Source organism: Notamacropus eugenii, chromosome 1 (assembly GCF_028372415.1).
Source record: "Notamacropus eugenii isolate mMacEug1 chromosome 1, mMacEug1.pri_v2, whole genome shotgun sequence".
Lineage (NCBI taxonomy): Eukaryota > Metazoa > Chordata > Mammalia > Diprotodontia > Macropodidae > Notamacropus > Notamacropus eugenii.
This window is the reverse complement of record NC_092872.1, coordinates 703,702,397-703,718,580: the sequence shown is the minus strand read 5'-3', so window position 1 is coordinate 703,718,580 and position 16,184 is coordinate 703,702,397. Positions and strand designations below refer to the sequence as shown.

Here is a 16,184-nt window from a genome sequence, read left to right as displayed (position 1 = left end):
AGACAATGTGCAAATGAATATATACAAAGCAAGTGAAATACAGGCTAAATGGGAAATAACTAACAGAAGGAAGGCATTAAAATTAAGAGGAGTTGGGGAAAGCTTTCACTAAGAAATGCAATTTTATCTGAGGCTTTAAGGAAGCAGGGGAGGTCAGTAGTTGTAGTGGAGAGAGAACTTTCCAGGAGTAGGGGACAGCCAGAAGAAATACCCAGGAGTCAAGAGTTGGAGTGTCTTGTTTATGGAATAACCAAGAGGCCAGTGTCACTGGATTGAGGAGCATAGGTAGGGAAGAAAGATGGAATAGTGGAAGGGTAGGAGGTGGCTAGGTCAGGAAGGGTTTTGAACTCTAAACAGAACATTTTGTGTTTGATCCTGGAAGCAAAAGGAAGACACCTGAGTTTATTGACTTTAAAATTCTGCCCTGACCCAGAATATCTTCTCTGTGTATTGTCTTCCTGCATTAGAATGCCCTCCTTGAGGGCAAGCACTGTATTTCTTTCAGTTTGTTTTTGTCTCTTAGAACAAAGTCTAATATACTTAGTCCAAGTTTGGTAAATGCTTGGTTCCTTCCTTATTTTCTTCCCACCTGGATGGGGGTAATCTTCTGCACCTTAGGACTGTCTTCACTGGCTGGCAGGCCCTTTGGGATCATAATAATCTATCCACCTGAACTCATTTCTCATGACTAACGAACTCCCACCCTAGTGATTCTGAATCCCTTGCTGTCATTGCATAAACTCTGGTTCTCAGTCCTGGCCACTGCTCCCTTTAGGGAGCATCCTCTGCAACCAAACACCTCAATATTACAGTCTAGGTCTACCTACCCCTTCCACTGTGCTCTCATTAGAACACCTGATCCTTAGGTAACAAACTTACTTTCATCTCAAACCTATTCTTCTTTCACTCCTGCCATCTTTTTGCACTCAGTGAAACCTGCCTCCCTTCAGATGACACAGCTTCCCAGGTCACCCTGTGTGTATTTCATTCATACAACTCAGTGACTGGAGTGGGGGAACTGGTAATCCTCCTCGCTCTCCTTTACCACTTTCCAAGTTCTCTCTCTAGCATGGTCACTCAGCAACCTCTCCTTTGAGGTTCATTCAATCCCTATTTATTACTCTATCAAGATTCCAGTGGCCTCCAGGATACTCTTCCTCCTTCTTCAAAGAGTTCAGTTCCTGGTTTGCAGTATTTCCCTCCTCATTAACTGCTGCTGTCTTATGGGGGTCCGTAACATACATATCGATACTCCCTTAAATGCCCTAATTTTTCAGTTCTTCAGCTTACTCATTTCATAGAACCTACTCCTCCATCCCATCTCAGCTACACAGAGAGATGGTCACCACTTCTTGATCTTGCCTTCACCCATAAATGCAACATTTCCATGTTCATGAGCTCTGAAATGGCCTATTCTTGGTCTTCACCATCACCTGTAGTCTGCTAGTTCTTTCCCAGGCACTGGTTACAGTCTTCTCCTTTCCCAGCTCAACCCCTTGGCCAACCAGTTCAACTGTATACAGTATTCTCTTTCTTTAGTTCCATTGTTCTTATTCTATAGCCAATCTTGCCCTAACAAGAGCTTGCTTTTACTTAATTCCTACTACCTGCTGCTATTTTTGTTACATGATCCTAAAGAAGATGGAGAAAATTACAAAACTGTGCTGACTGGGTCCACTAAAAACTCTCAACTGAGCTCTTCTTGCCCCAAGGTAATCTTTTTATACGTTCCTAATTGATTCAATATCCCATTCACCACAGTATCTTCTCCAAACTTTTTCATCTTTTTGCAAATCTCCCAATGTTCTCCCTCTACCCTTTCTCAATTGAGAACTTTGCCTTGTATTTCACTTTACTAGGTGACAGCGTCCTCTTCTCTCCTTCTCGGCATTTCATATCACTCAGACGCTTTCTGCCACTAGATCCTTCTTCATCCCATCTCACATGAAGATGGGGCCTTTCTCCTGGCCAAGGCAAGCCCTTCTACATGCATAAGGGATATGATTCCATCCCGCATTTTCCAGCTCTCTTTCATCCATACTGTCGGTGGTCTTTAATCTCTTCCTGTCTGATAGTTGTTTCCTTGCTGCCTGTGGATAAGCCCATGTCCCTCCCATCCTCAAACAATATCTGGCTAGCTGTCATCCTGTATTTCTCCTCCTTTTCATGGCTACACTCCTTGAAAATGCTTTCTTCTTTCAGAAGATCTCTCATCTGATACAACTATCACTCTGGGACAGGACCTCATCAATGGAAGCCTGGATTACTTAGCCTTCAATCAGTCTCCCTGTCTCTAATGTAATGTCTTCCTACTCTAGCCCATCCTCCACTCAGCTAGCAAAGTGATCTTCCTAAAGTTCACATCTGATTAGGTCAGGCCCCCCACCCCTTCGATAAAATCCAGTGCTCTTTCTGACCTCCAGGATCAAGTATTAAAAATCCTCTGTTGTGTTTTTTAAAACTCTTCACAACCTGCACCTCTCTTACCTTTCTTCTTTTCTAGAATGTAGCTGACCTTCTTGTTGTTCCAACACAATGTTGCATCTACCAGCTCCAGACCTTTTTACTGATTATTCTCCAGGCCTGGAATTCTCTCCTTCCTCATCTCTGTCTCCTGATCTTTCTGGCTTCCTTCAAGTACCAGCTAAAATCCCATCTTTGCGGTGTGGAGGGGAAGCCTTTCTTGGTCCCTCTTAATGTCAGTTCTTTGCCTCTACAATAATCTCTGCTTTAGATGTTATGTACCTTGTTTTCACATAGTTGTTTGTATATTAGACTCTATTAGACTGTGAGTGCCTTGAGAGCAGGGACTGTTTTTGCCTTTCTTTGTATTCTCAGTGCTTAGCATAGTGTCTAACACATAGTAGGTTCTTTTTATTTGGAGGCAATTGGGATTTAGTGATTTACTAAGGGTCACATAGTAATCATTTGAGGTCAGATTTTAACTGGAATCCTCCTGTCTGCAGGGCCTATGCTCTATCTAATGCACTATTACTATTTGGGAGGGAGGGAGAGGAGAGAGAGAGAGAGAGAGAGAGAGAGAGAGAGAGAGAGAGAGAGAGAGAGAGAGAGAGAGGAGAGAGAAGGAGGGAAGAAGGGAGGGAGAGAAAGGGTGGGGGGAAGAGAGGAGATAAAGTTTGAGATGAAGCTTGAACTGATCCTTGAAAGTAATTCAAATTTAGGACCTTTATTAAGCATCTACCACGCACATGTGGTAACTTCAGGTGATTAAAATGATCAAGAAAGATAAACTCCCTGCCTTCAATATTCTTAGGATAGAAACTGAATTTGACATTTCATTAATATAGAGAATTAACTGCTAGATGAGAAAACTACTTCTCCAAATTCATGTCAGGTCCTTCTCCGCAGCCTAGAGCTTAGAGAATTGCTGAGATTAGAGGTGTCAGGGCCATCAGGGCCAAATGTACCAAAACCACTCCAGTGCTCCCCACGCCAGATGGAAATGTGAATGGGAAGTATTTAACAAAATAAATTAAAATGTATTAAGACAGATAACACTGGTGATTTTCTAAGTCAGTATGTAGCCCACAAGAACCCTTAGGGTGTAGTTTACCGGTCCTAATTTCTGTCTGAACACTTCCAAAGTTAAACGTTTTGTCCAAGTCCCAAAACCAGTATTGTGTCAGAGGACATGCAGTCTTCCTGGCTTCAAGGCCAGTTCTCTATTCATTTTGCCAGGCTGCCTCTCAAAGACTTTATATACTTTTCTTTTTTTAACCTCCAAGATCCTTTTTTTAAGTTTTATTCATTTTTCATAAATATTTATTCATAAATACAAAAAGTTCAAAAAAAGAAAGAACATTTCCATATACACAGCACAACATAAAAAGAAGATTCAACATTAAACCTTGAATTTCCTTTTCACACTGCTTACTTTAAAAAAATACCCAACAACTAGATAAGAAACACCACACAAGGCTGTTTTTCTATGCTTCCTTCTAAGTTTTCTTTTGTTCTCTGTTGTGCATTTTTGTTTTATTTTTTCTTTTTTTTCTCTTTCCCTTCTCATGTCTATAGAGAAATATATACATACATATATTTCTAAAATCATATTACACATACTTCTGTTTATCAGTTCAGTTCTTTCTTTGGTTGTAGACAACAGCTTCCTTCATACGTCCTTTGTAGCTGATATGATTATTTATAATACTCAAAATGACTTAGTTCAAAGTTGTTCTTAGAACAATATTGCTTTTAGCGTACAATATTCTCATAGTTCTGCTCATTTTACTCTTCCTTATTTCATGCAAGTCTTTCCATGTTTTCCTACAATCAACCATCATTTTTAATAGCTCAGTAGTATTCCATTACAATCATATACCACAAGTTGTTCAGCCATTCTCCAGTTGATGGGAATCCTCTCAATTTCCAGTTATTTACCAACACACAAAAAAAGCTGCTATAAATACTTTAGAACATATGGGTTCTTTTCTTTTTCACTAATCACCTTGGGGAAAAAAAACTAATAATGGTTTTGCTGCATCAAAGGATATAAACAGTTTTATAAATGATTCCTCTTTAGTTTCTCATGGCCTTTTTCCTTCTGGGTTCAATTATCATTTAAATTTTCAAAGATTTAATCCCTCTCCTTCTCCTCTACCAAATGTTTTCCATGCTCAAGATGTCAAATTATGTGAAATGTACAATGGATATAATGTAAGTAGTGGTAACACAAATTGGAATTGCCCAACATTTGATCAGACTAACAGATATTCTGATTGTGTTGGGAGGAACAGTATCACACAGGCCTCTAGAAATGGCCACAATGAACAAGATGAATGAGAAAGTAATGGTTTCTGTGAAACAAGAGAAGAATCTTGGGAAGATCCTTCTTTATTCCAGATGGAGAAAACAAATAGGCTTATAAACCAACAATTCCAAGAGGAAAAGCTAACGAGGCTACTTATTTTAAGAGGTCTGCCTGGTTCAGGGAAAACAACATTGTCTCATGTTCTGCTTGGTCAGAATCGTGGGGGCATCGTCTTCAGCACTGATGATTATTTTCGGCATCAAAATGGATATACATGTAACCTTAGACAACTTGGTGATGCCCATGACTGGAACCAGAGCAGAGTAAAGAAAGCTATTGATCAGGGAAGATCTCTGGTTATAATAGATAACACTAATACCCAAGCTTGGGAAATGAAACTTTATGTGAAAATGGCTATAGGCAAATGATACCAAGTAGAGTTCCATGAACCTGAAACATGGTGGAAATTTGATACTAATGAATTAGAAAAGAGAAATAAACATGGGGTGTCTCATGAAAAGATTGCACAAATGTTGGATCATTATGAATATAAAATGTCCATCTCTATTGTAATGAACTCAATGGAACCTCCACACAGAAGGTCTGAGAGACTTCGAAGACAGAGGTGGGGAGGCTGTGTAGACTCATGGAATCAATTTGATGTTGCAAAATAACTAATATTCAATCTGCTTTCAACTAAAGTGAGCTTGTGGCTTACCCATAAAAAAATAAGCATTGGGACTTTCTGGAGGTTTTTAAATAGATTCAAGTCTAATAAAAAAGAACTATCATTACCTCCCAGAGTTTGTTCCCAGAAAACTATTTAAATTTTAAAATGTAAATGAAAAATGGTATATAAATTGTACATTATTTTTAATAATTTTTATTGTACTAATTTTGATTTTAGCAAAACATCTGAATAGCGTGGTGTGAAACAGAATTATTTACTTCAGTTGAATCTTGAATAATTTTGATGTCCAAAGTAGGAACTACTGAGCAGTTTTTAATAAGTTTATTGTAAAAATTGGTTATAGATAAAATCTTGACTATTCTCCCTCACAAACAACTTGGAATATGCAAAACATTGCTAACTTGTTACAGTGTATTCTAATATTTTATATGGTTCTCATTTCTTTATATGGGGAAAATATTGTTTCCACAAATGTGTCCACTGAAACATTTCTAAATTCCAAGCAATAGATTTTAATTTTAAAAATCAATTGAACAGTACCTTAGAATTGATTATAATAAAATTTTGCCCTAGGAAAAAATAATTTATCATTTTATAATTTATAATATAATTAATAATTCATTGCTATTCCCTAATATTCCATCATAATTATGTACCACAATTTATTTAGCTAGTCCCCAATCAATGGATATCTACTATGTTTCCAGTTCTTTGCCATCACGAAAAAGTACTATTACAAATAGTTTCATGGCACCTTTATTTCTGTCTTTGATCTCCTCCAAGATGTATATGCCTACCTGTAAGTGGTGGTATCTTTTGGCTGAATGGCACGGGTATTTCAGTCACTTTCTTAGCGTAATTACAAATTGCTTTGCAGAATATTTGGACCAATTCACAACTTCACCAATACTGTATTAATGTGTACAACTCTTCTAATGCTGTCTATCCCATCTTTTGTAATTTTTTTGCTAAATATAAAATGAAACTTTAGAGTTCATTTGATTTCTACTTATTGCAAGTAATTAGGAGCCAACTTTGATAAAGTTATAGTTTGTAATTCTTCTGAGAACTTTTATTTTCCTGCCCTTTGTCTACTTATCCATTGGAGAATAGGTCCTGATCTTACATATTTATGTTAGTCCCCTATATATCTTGAATACCATGCCAAGACTATATTCTACTGGTCAGGCCAACCATACAAGCTTTGATCACCATTAATCTTTGGCATTGCACATCCTAGAGGACAAGCATAGACTTCAAGGTTTAGGAGATATCTCTTCAAGGGCAGGGACAATTTAATTTTTATTTTTTATATCTCCAGACCCTATCACTGTCCTTAGCATAAAGTAGACACCTACTGTATGCTTATTGAATCAAACTGAAATGGAGAGCAGCAACAGGTTAGAGGCACTGGAAGGAGAGATCCCAGGAGAATTCTAGACCTGAAGAGTTAGACCCAACGAAAGTTTGAGAAATTAAGTTAGAGATCAAACAACTGGATGAGAAAAGGGATGCATGTTTTCTGAATTGCAGGGCTGAGGGCTAGGTGGTGGGTTGATGATAGAGTAGAAAGACGGACTGGATTTGGAATGAAGGGACCTGTGTTTGAGTCCTGCCTTGGTTACATCATAGTTGTGGGACTCCAGCAGATTGATTTGCCCCTCTGAGCTTCACTTTCTTGATCTGTAAAAGGAGAGGTTTAGACCACATGATTTTTAATGGCCTCTTCTGGCTGTAAATCTCATGATCTTATTTATCTAATTTTGGGGGGAGGTGAGGTGAGGGCTGGAAATCTTACGTGGGGTTTTTCCCCTTCCTTCTTTTAGTGCTAACTCTCATAATTAGAATATTCCCTTGATGGAAGTGATTGTCTTTCCTTTTGGATTTTTACCCCAGGTCTTTATCATAGTACTTGGCACATAATGAGTGCTTAATTAAAGCATTCATTGCCAGGTAAGGAGGTGAAAATAAACCAAATCTAATTTCCTCCCCTAATGATCCTGTTAGGTCTATAATCCTATTAAAACAGCCAGAGTTGGTCTACTTCTGTCTCCTCAATTCCTGAGAATTCCTACTTCTCTTAAGACTAATAGGCATGCACAGTGACTTTCACTTTCTATGTTTGGAGGGGGATGAGGGAGTTTTATGAGAACAGGGTTTGGTTAAGCCTAACAAAGCAATGTAGGTCCCTCCCCACTTTCCCCTCTTGCCTCCAAAACATCTCCCTCTCCATTGAATTAAATTAATTGAACCAAAATGCATTTTGCTTGGATTTATGTATTATTTTCTCTAGGAAGTACCTAGGTGGTTGACGGGATAGAGCCCTGGGGTTCAAATCCGACCTCAGACTCTTCCTAGTTGTATGACGGGGCAAGTCATTTAACCTCTGTTTGCCTTAGTCCTCTGGACAAGGAAATGGCAAACCACTCCAGCATCTTTGCCAAAAAACCTCCATGGGGGATGGCTGTGACATACCCTCAGTGACTAACAAGAGAAATCTAGATGGTAATTGTTGTTCTGTTGGGTCTGACTCTTCATGATTCCATGGACACTGTCCATGGAGGTTTCTTTGCAAAGTTTATGTAACGCTTAAAGGGTTGCAAAATACCTCACAAACATTATCTCCTTTAATCCTCACAGATGAGTGACACTTTCAAAGTACAATTAATTGGTTTTGGGAACTTAGAGGATGGTGAGGAGTGAGGGAAAGGGAAGAGACAGATAATTTGGAGATTTCTTGCTTTCATGACTGGAAGTATCATGAACAGAAATAATTAAGTTGAAGTGAAAGGCAGGTCTTTGGGGAGAAGCTATTACTTTAGTTTGGGATCCAAAGAATGTGAGATGCCATGGTGACTTCTGGGTAGAAGTCTCAGAAAGTTGTGGAGATGGATCTAGAGCTCTGAGGAGAGGCTAGAGGTATGCAAGAGACTTGAAGGTCATCTCCATTCACCCTCACTGATGTCCTTTGTACCCTGCTTATAGCACTCATTCCTTTATATTTTCAGCCTAGTTTTACGTTTCAGAAGGGCTGGAACCATGTCTAATTCATCACAGTGGTTTTCGCATAGTAGGCACTCAAGACATTTCTAAAAATATATTTTTATTTATTTTATTGAATACTTCCCAGTTACATGTAAATGTTTTAAACATACATTTAAAAAAGTTTTGATTTCCAAATTCTCTCTCTCCCTCCTGCACTCTCTCACCCCTCGAGAACCAAGCAATATATTAATTATACACGGGAAGTCATGCAGAACATATGTCTAAATAGCCATGTTCCAAACACACACACACAACAACAAGAAGAAGAAAAATAAAGTAAAAAAAAATCCTTCGGTCTGCAATCAGAGCTCATGAGTTCTCTTCTGGAGGTGAACAGCATTTTTCACCATGGGTCCCTTGGAATTGTCTTGGATCATATCTTGATCAGAGTAGTCAAGTCTTCCCCAATTGATCCTCCACTCAGGACATTTTTTTTCCTATGTAAATAGTATTTTATTTTTTCCTATTACATGTAAAGATAGTTTTCAATATTCATTTTTAAATAAGACTTTGAGTTCCTAATTCTTCTCCCTCCCTCCTTTCCCTCTCCTCCTCTCATCCCAAGACAGAAAGCAATCTAATAAAAGTTATACATGTGTAATCATGTTGAATATAGTTGAATGTTAGTCAAAGACATTTTTAATGAATTCAAAATTCATTGCTTAGAACACTAGTATTGTAGTGCTAGAAAGGAATAGAAGGCATTTAGTCCAACCACTGATAATAGATTCAGAGTTTAAAGGGACCTTAGAAACCATGTGGTCCAACCCACTTCATGTTACAGATAAGGAAACTGAGGCTCAGAGAAACTGGGTCAAGTAGATAATAAGCATCAGAGACAGAAAGTACAAAAGAACTCATAAGGAAGCCTTAAACAGTCAAACCACAGGCAGTTAGGTGGAGAAGTGGACAGAGTGCTGAGGCTGGAGTCAGAAAGACCTGAGTTCAAATCCAGCTTCAGATACTAGCTGTATGAAAGTGGACAAGTCACTTACCCTTTGTCTGCCTCAGTTTCTTCAACTGTAAAATGCAGGTAATAGCACCTTCCTCTCAGGACTGTTGATTAAATGAGAAAATGTTTGTAAGGCATTTTGCAATCCTTAAACCATTACATAAACTTTGCAAACTTAAAGTACCACATCCACTAGCTATTATTATTCATGATTATTACCATTACCGTCGATATAGTAAGTAGCTGGCACTAGGGATCTGAGCTTCTTCTGCCTCCAGGTCCAGTGCTCTCTCCATTACCTCACATTGCCTCCTTAAAACTCTTCAAAATGGCCAATTAGGTATTTTCAAGTTCAGACACAGCTGAATTCACTCAAAGGTTTCTCATTCCCCGGTATCATCTTGTTTGTGATTGAGGCAATTTGAGGAACCTGATAGTTATCTGCCAATCAATTCAATGTAGTGAGCCCTACTGTAGTGTTTTGCACATAGTAATAAATCATTGTGGCATTAGAGGAAATGAAACTGAATTGCTCATGTGTCCCTACCTGAGGCAAACTCTCTGGCAAGTAAAAATAGCATTGCATCTCTTTTATACACAGACATTAAAGCCTTGTTATTTCATGCTTGGGTTAAACGCCACAACATTCTCAGTGATTGTATTTTTTCAGCAAAGAAACATAAGGAAGTTATGTATATCCTTGCCTGTAGTACCTGCCAGGACATTGTATGGCTCAAAGTAATTAGTACTGTATATTGCTGATAGCAGAATGAAGGAAATCTGTTCCAGACAACATCAACAAATAGTAGGATGCACATTTCTCCCAAAATAAACGACATTCAAAAGATAATTTCTCTTCTTTGATTTGAGATATCATTTGAAGACTCTAATAGATCCTATTTGTCTTTTTATCTCCTCAAGAGAGACTAGTTGTGCGGTGTTAGATTCACATTCTGTTTTTCTTCCAGGCTGTTTCAGACTATGTTTTTGGATGATAATGTAACCATTTGCATGTGAATACACTATTACATATCTAGATACATATATTTGTTGTTACTGTTCAGTAGTTTCAGTTGTGTTTGTTTCTTCAGGACCCTATTTGGAGTTTTCTTGGCAAGGATACTGCAGGGATTTGCCATTTTCTTCTCCAGCTATTTTGACAGATGAGGAAACTGAGGCAAACAGGATTGCGTGATTTGCCCAGGTTCACATAGCTAGTAAGTGCCTGAAGCTGGATTTGAATTGAGGAAGATGAGTCTTCCTGACTTCCTGACTTAACGATCTAGAATTATGAAGCTGGAAACTGGTTTATGCGTTTCCTAGTAGGACATTTTGTCTGGCTTCTAGAGAGGGTAAAGTGATTGATATGTATTAAGTTTAGCAAGAAAACTTCCAGTCCAGTGTGGTTAAAGCCCAGTTTTAAATGTCAAACAAAGGAGTTTGTATCTCCTCCTAGATGCAACATAGAGCTTTGGGAGCTGGGGAATAACATGGTCAGATGTCTCTTAGGAGTACAGATCCTTCAAAGCAAAGCAATAATTCAACAAACACTTAAGATCTATGGTCAGAGTAAATGGACGCCATTTTCCAGTCTTATTATTTTCCTCCTGAAGGTAGAGAGATGGACAAAATGAAGCCAGGCAAGGTTAGAAGGGTCAAAAAAGACAATACAAGTTTGAGGGGCCTCTCTAAGGGTCCTGTCCTATACAGATTCTCCACCTTCCTCTTCCTTTCTGGATGAACTGAAAGGGTGGGGAATCAGGCTAGACCATGATTCTCAGATATTATAGGCCCTGCTGTCCCTACTAAGTATCTCATATAGATTGGAAATCCCAGAGACATAGTGGAAGGTGGGGCAGCAATAGTGCTGCCCCTGTGTCCCTTCTACCCTCTATCCCTACTCAACTCTCAATTATTTGAGATCAGTCTTCAGAAAACGTACTAATTTAGGACTTGGTATTATAATAGGACTCTGAGCTGAAAGGAACTTCGGAGATGTTCTGTGACAACTCTCTTATTTTATTGATGAGAAATTAGGCTCAGAGAGGTTATTGCTATCTAGTAATAGTAGAGCTGAGATTTAAATTCCCATTCCCTGATTTAACAGTTAACAGCAGTCTTTCTACTAGATCAGGGGTTCTTAACCTTGTTCATGTACTGGATTCCTTTGGCAACTGTCGGAAGTTTATGGGCCCCTTATTAGTCTGTCAATTGGTCAATTGATAAGCATTTATTAAGCACCTAGTGGTGCTGGGGATTCAAAGAAAGGCTAAAGACAATGGCGCTCTTTGTGAAATCTCAGTGAATTAAGAGGTGAGATAATCTGTTGTGAATGTGGGAGAGTAAGAGTGGAGTTAAGGACTTGGAAAAAGAAGGCAAGGTTTGAAATAGATGTTGTGAGGAATGAGCAATGTTTTAAAATGTGTAAAACAAAAGAGAAGGATTACAAAAGGAAGACAATTATATGGAAAAGTACTTGTCGGAATACTAGTACCTTAACCCTAATACTAACTCAGAGTTTAGTATAGTACCTGGCACATAGTAGGCACTTAATAAATGTTTATTGGTTGACTATAAAAAAGTCTGTGGACTCCAGTTTAAGATCCCTGTACCTGCACCATGAGCTTCATTTGGTAAAAGTGAGTTAGAAAAATCAGAATAGAGAAAACGGGATGTGGTGGAAGGAGGAGAAACACCAAGAAATCTGGGTTCTAGTCACAGCTTTGCAACCCAGACACTAGACAAATTAATTTACCTCTCTGTGTCTCAGTCTTATCATTGTTATAATGATATTAGATATAGATGGTATAACAGAATGGGTACTGGGTTTAGGAACAGAGGACATCAATGGTTCTAAATCCCTCCGGGATTTAGATCTTGGACAAATCTAAATTTCTTGTTTTGGTATTTAAGGTGCCTCTTCCCTCCCCAACCCACCCCAAACCTGGCCTCAATAGACTGTTCCAGTCTTATTTAGCATTATTTCCCTTAGCACACTCTACTTTTCCCCAAACTGGAATATAGTTGTTCCTCAAACTGGACATTTCATTGTCTGACTCTATGTACTCTTATATACCTGGAATGCTCTACTTAGTCATCCCTACCAATTGGAATCCTCAGATTCCTTCACAATTCATCTCCTACTGGAAGCCTTACCTCATTCTCCCAGTTTTTAATTTTCTCCTTTCTTTAATTATCTCGATTTATTCATTCATTCATTTGTTCATTTATTTATTTATTTATGTTCATGGTATACGCCCTCAGTAGGACATAAATTCTTCAAAGGAAAAATTATTTCATTTATCTTAATATTTCTAGTTCTTAAAAGCACATAATAGGTACTTAATAAATGTTTGTTAAAATATTTAATTTAATTTTTATTAATCTGTTGGGAAATTTTTATCCCAGATGCTTTGAAAGGCAGCATAATATAGTAGAAAAGAATATTACTGTTGGAGTTTAGAAGATATGGGTTGGAATCCTAGATTTATTATTTTCTATTTAATGTGACCTTGGGCAAGTTACAACCTCTAGTCTTCAGGTTTCTCATCAGTAAATAATGAATTGGACTCAGTGATATCTAAAATCCTTCTAGTTCAAAGTTCTGTAAAGTTCTGGTCCTTAAAGGAGTGAATTTTCATAAACTAAAAATGGACTACTTCATTCAGGATAGATAGGGCAGGGACTAGATCATTAATTTCATTGACAAATGTTTCATTATTACATTTCATTCAGCCATTAAACAAGGACATCTCTCTCTCTGCTGATCTGCTCCTGCCACCTGTACCTGAAGCTTGAACTTTCATATGTAGGTCTTTCAGAATCCACTCTTCAGTCCCTCAGGGGAATTTAATCCACTCATCTTTGGATTTCTAACCTTAGGGTTCAGTTCTGACATTGGCTGACTGTGTGAAAACGAACTCACTCAGACCTCTATATCTACTGGCTAGTCCTAGGGTCCAGAAGACTATGTTTCAGCTTCACATCCCATTCAAATGTCCAACCAGGCCATTTCACCATCTGCATGAAGTGGTTACCCAAACCCTCTCTTCCCTTCACCAATGTGCTCCCCCCTCCGCCACTCTACTTTCTACCTTCCTAAAACAAAACACTCATCCCTGATCACTACTCCCCTCCATGTGTGGTCTTCCTGTATTACTATTTGGGGATAAGAATTATCTCTTTTTAAATATTTTTATCCAACTGGTCCTGTAATCCTTGCCACCAGTGAGGGAGAGGCTGGTAGGTCTTTTAAGCTCAGGCTTTCTGAACTGCAGTGGGTTAAACTGATAGGGGGTCCACACAAAAGCTTGACCTTAATATGGTGGTCCCTGGAAGCTCCAGGTTGTCTGAGTAGGGGTGAACTGGCTCAGGTCAGAAACAAGAAGGTAAAAGCTTCCTTCCTGATCAGAGTGGGGCTGTATTTTTTAGTCCAGGAGAAATAGGGAGACCTAATGTTTAAATAAATACCCTCAGTGCTTAGAACAATGCCTGGCACATAGTAAGAACTAAATAAATGCTTTGTTCATTCATTCATTCTTTTATAGAGGGAATTCCTAGCTAAGGATACCTCTCTATGAATTCGAGTTGGTACTTCCTCTGAAACCTATAATCTTAGAAAATGTCTGAGAACCCCAAGACAATCATTTCTATGCTGTCCTGGTGAAATTGCCAGAAATATGCAATCAATCCACAAAGATGTTCTTTCCATGAGTTCAAGACATTGTCACACCATTAAATGTCCCTCCCATTTTTATTATTACATAAAAAGGCATCAAATCAAACAGAAGAAGCCTAGACCTTTAGAAGTAAAGCTAGAAATCTTATAATGCCACACTTGACAATCATAATATAATGAAACCAACAGGTCCTTTTTGGTTGGGTTTGTTGATTTATTCTTCTCAATGTACATTAGATCAAGAGTCTATGAATTTGGCTTCTAAAATATTTTGCTAACTGTGTTTGAACATGATTGATTTTCATTGTATTCTCTGTGTTTTATTTTATGTGCTTCTTGAAAACACGATTCTGAAAAAGGAGTCCATGGGCTTTTTCAGAATGACCACGGGATCCAGAACACAGAAAAGGTTAAAAAAGAACCTAGATTTTTCCAAAGATCATTTTAATATCCGCCAGTTCACTGGAGCCAACTGAACCAGATTCTGAGAGACTGTTAAATTTCGACTGTGAGCATTTATATTTTGGAAATCAGCAAAGCTATAAACAGGGGCTTAATTTATTGTCTTGTTTATAATTTAGACTCAGGAAAGTGATGGGGGAAATGTTAATGTAGATTAACTTAAAAGTGTGTCCTATGTAATCTGACCTTGAATTATTTCTACTGATATTTTCCATCAGTCAGTTCTGTAGTGGTTTATGAAAGTCTTAACTGTTCCCTTCTCCATGGGCATCAAAAGACACTGCGGTAGAGGGGACTGAGCTTGGTTAACAAAATACAAATGAGGGGAAAGAAACAGAAAATGTTTTCCTGTTAATATGTTAAGTAAAAGCTAAAAGTGTTTTCCCATAGGAGCAATTTGGCTCTAATACTCCTTTGCACCTAGAAAGGGCAGAGGTTTTGTTCTGCTATGGACACAGGGATCATGAGTTGCCACATGTTCTCCCTACATCCTGATCTTTGCTAGAAAGACCAAATGGAAGATTTTCTTGGTTGAAAGTCATCTAGTTAAGCCAGGGACAAGAAAAGATGGATGAAATGTGAAAGCTGTCTTCAGCAGTTAAGCTGTTCCCCCATGCCTAGAATTCCTTTCCTTCTCATATTCCCCATGCATGGAATTCCCTCTCTACTTATCTCTGTATCCTGACCTCCCTGGCTTCCTTGGCTAAAATTTCACCATCTACAAGAAGTCTTTCCCAATCCCCCTTAATGTTGGTTATTTCCAACTTATCCCATGTATGTGTATATGTACAGGCATATATACGTACACATATACTTACACGTATGTACACACATACATGTATATGTACATATACCTACATATATGTGTACACATATATATGCATATCTATGTGTACGTATATGTACATAGTTCTTTTCCTGTTGTTTCCCTCATGAGGCTGTGAGCTGAGTGCAGGCAGGGACTTCCTTTTGGCCGTTCTTTTTATCCCTGGGGCTGAGCACAGTGCTTCACACATAGTAGGCACTTAACAAATACTTGTTCACTCTGACTGAGGAAGAGTTGTTACTCAGAAAAGAAATTAGACTTCTTCTGCTTCGTCCCAGAGGGTAGAACTGGAAAGAATAAGGAGGTTTAACAGATATTTTCTGCTCAATAGTAGGGTATTATTTCATAGTGATGTCCAAAAGCAGGTGTGCTGCTTCCATAAGGCTGTGGTTTTTCACATTTTTGGATTTCTTTCATCTGAGGTTCGATGATCATTTTGAAAGGGATAAAGTAGAGAACATTCTTGCTAGGGAAGGGTATGGAATAGAGGTTGTCTTCCAATCCAACTCAATTCAACAACCACTTATTAAACATCTCCTATATGCAAGGTGGGTTCTGGGGCTACAAAGTCCAAAATGACAGGCCTCACCCCCAAAGAGCAAGAAGTCAACAGATAAATAAAATAATAGGAGGAAGGAGAGAGAATGAACACCTGGGGAGATCAGGAAGAGTCTTGAGTAGGAGACGATCGAAGAGTTAGGTCTTGGGGAGTTTAAGAGGCAGAGGTAAGGAGAGAACACAGCAGAAAATGAACTACTG

At 38.4% G+C, this 16,184-nt stretch overlaps 1 long non-coding RNA gene and 1 pseudogene across 1 annotated transcript; one reads left to right on the top strand and one right to left on the bottom strand.

Annotated features, from left to right (window-relative positions):
* Nucleotides 1-4,571: 4,571 nt before the first annotated feature.
* LOC140521348 (NEDD4-binding protein 2-like 2) lies at nt 4,572-5,539 on the top strand (annotated as a pseudogene).
* Nucleotides 5,540-8,548: 3,009 nt separating this feature from the next.
* On the bottom strand, nt 8,549-9,912 carry LOC140521349 (uncharacterized). Its single transcript, XR_011972897.1, has 3 exons — nt 9,685-9,912; nt 9,503-9,563; nt 8,549-8,944 (listed from the first exon to the last, which is right to left on the bottom strand). It is a non-coding gene; the product is annotated as an uncharacterized lncRNA (long non-coding RNA).
* Nucleotides 9,913-16,184: the final 6,272 nt, after the last annotated feature.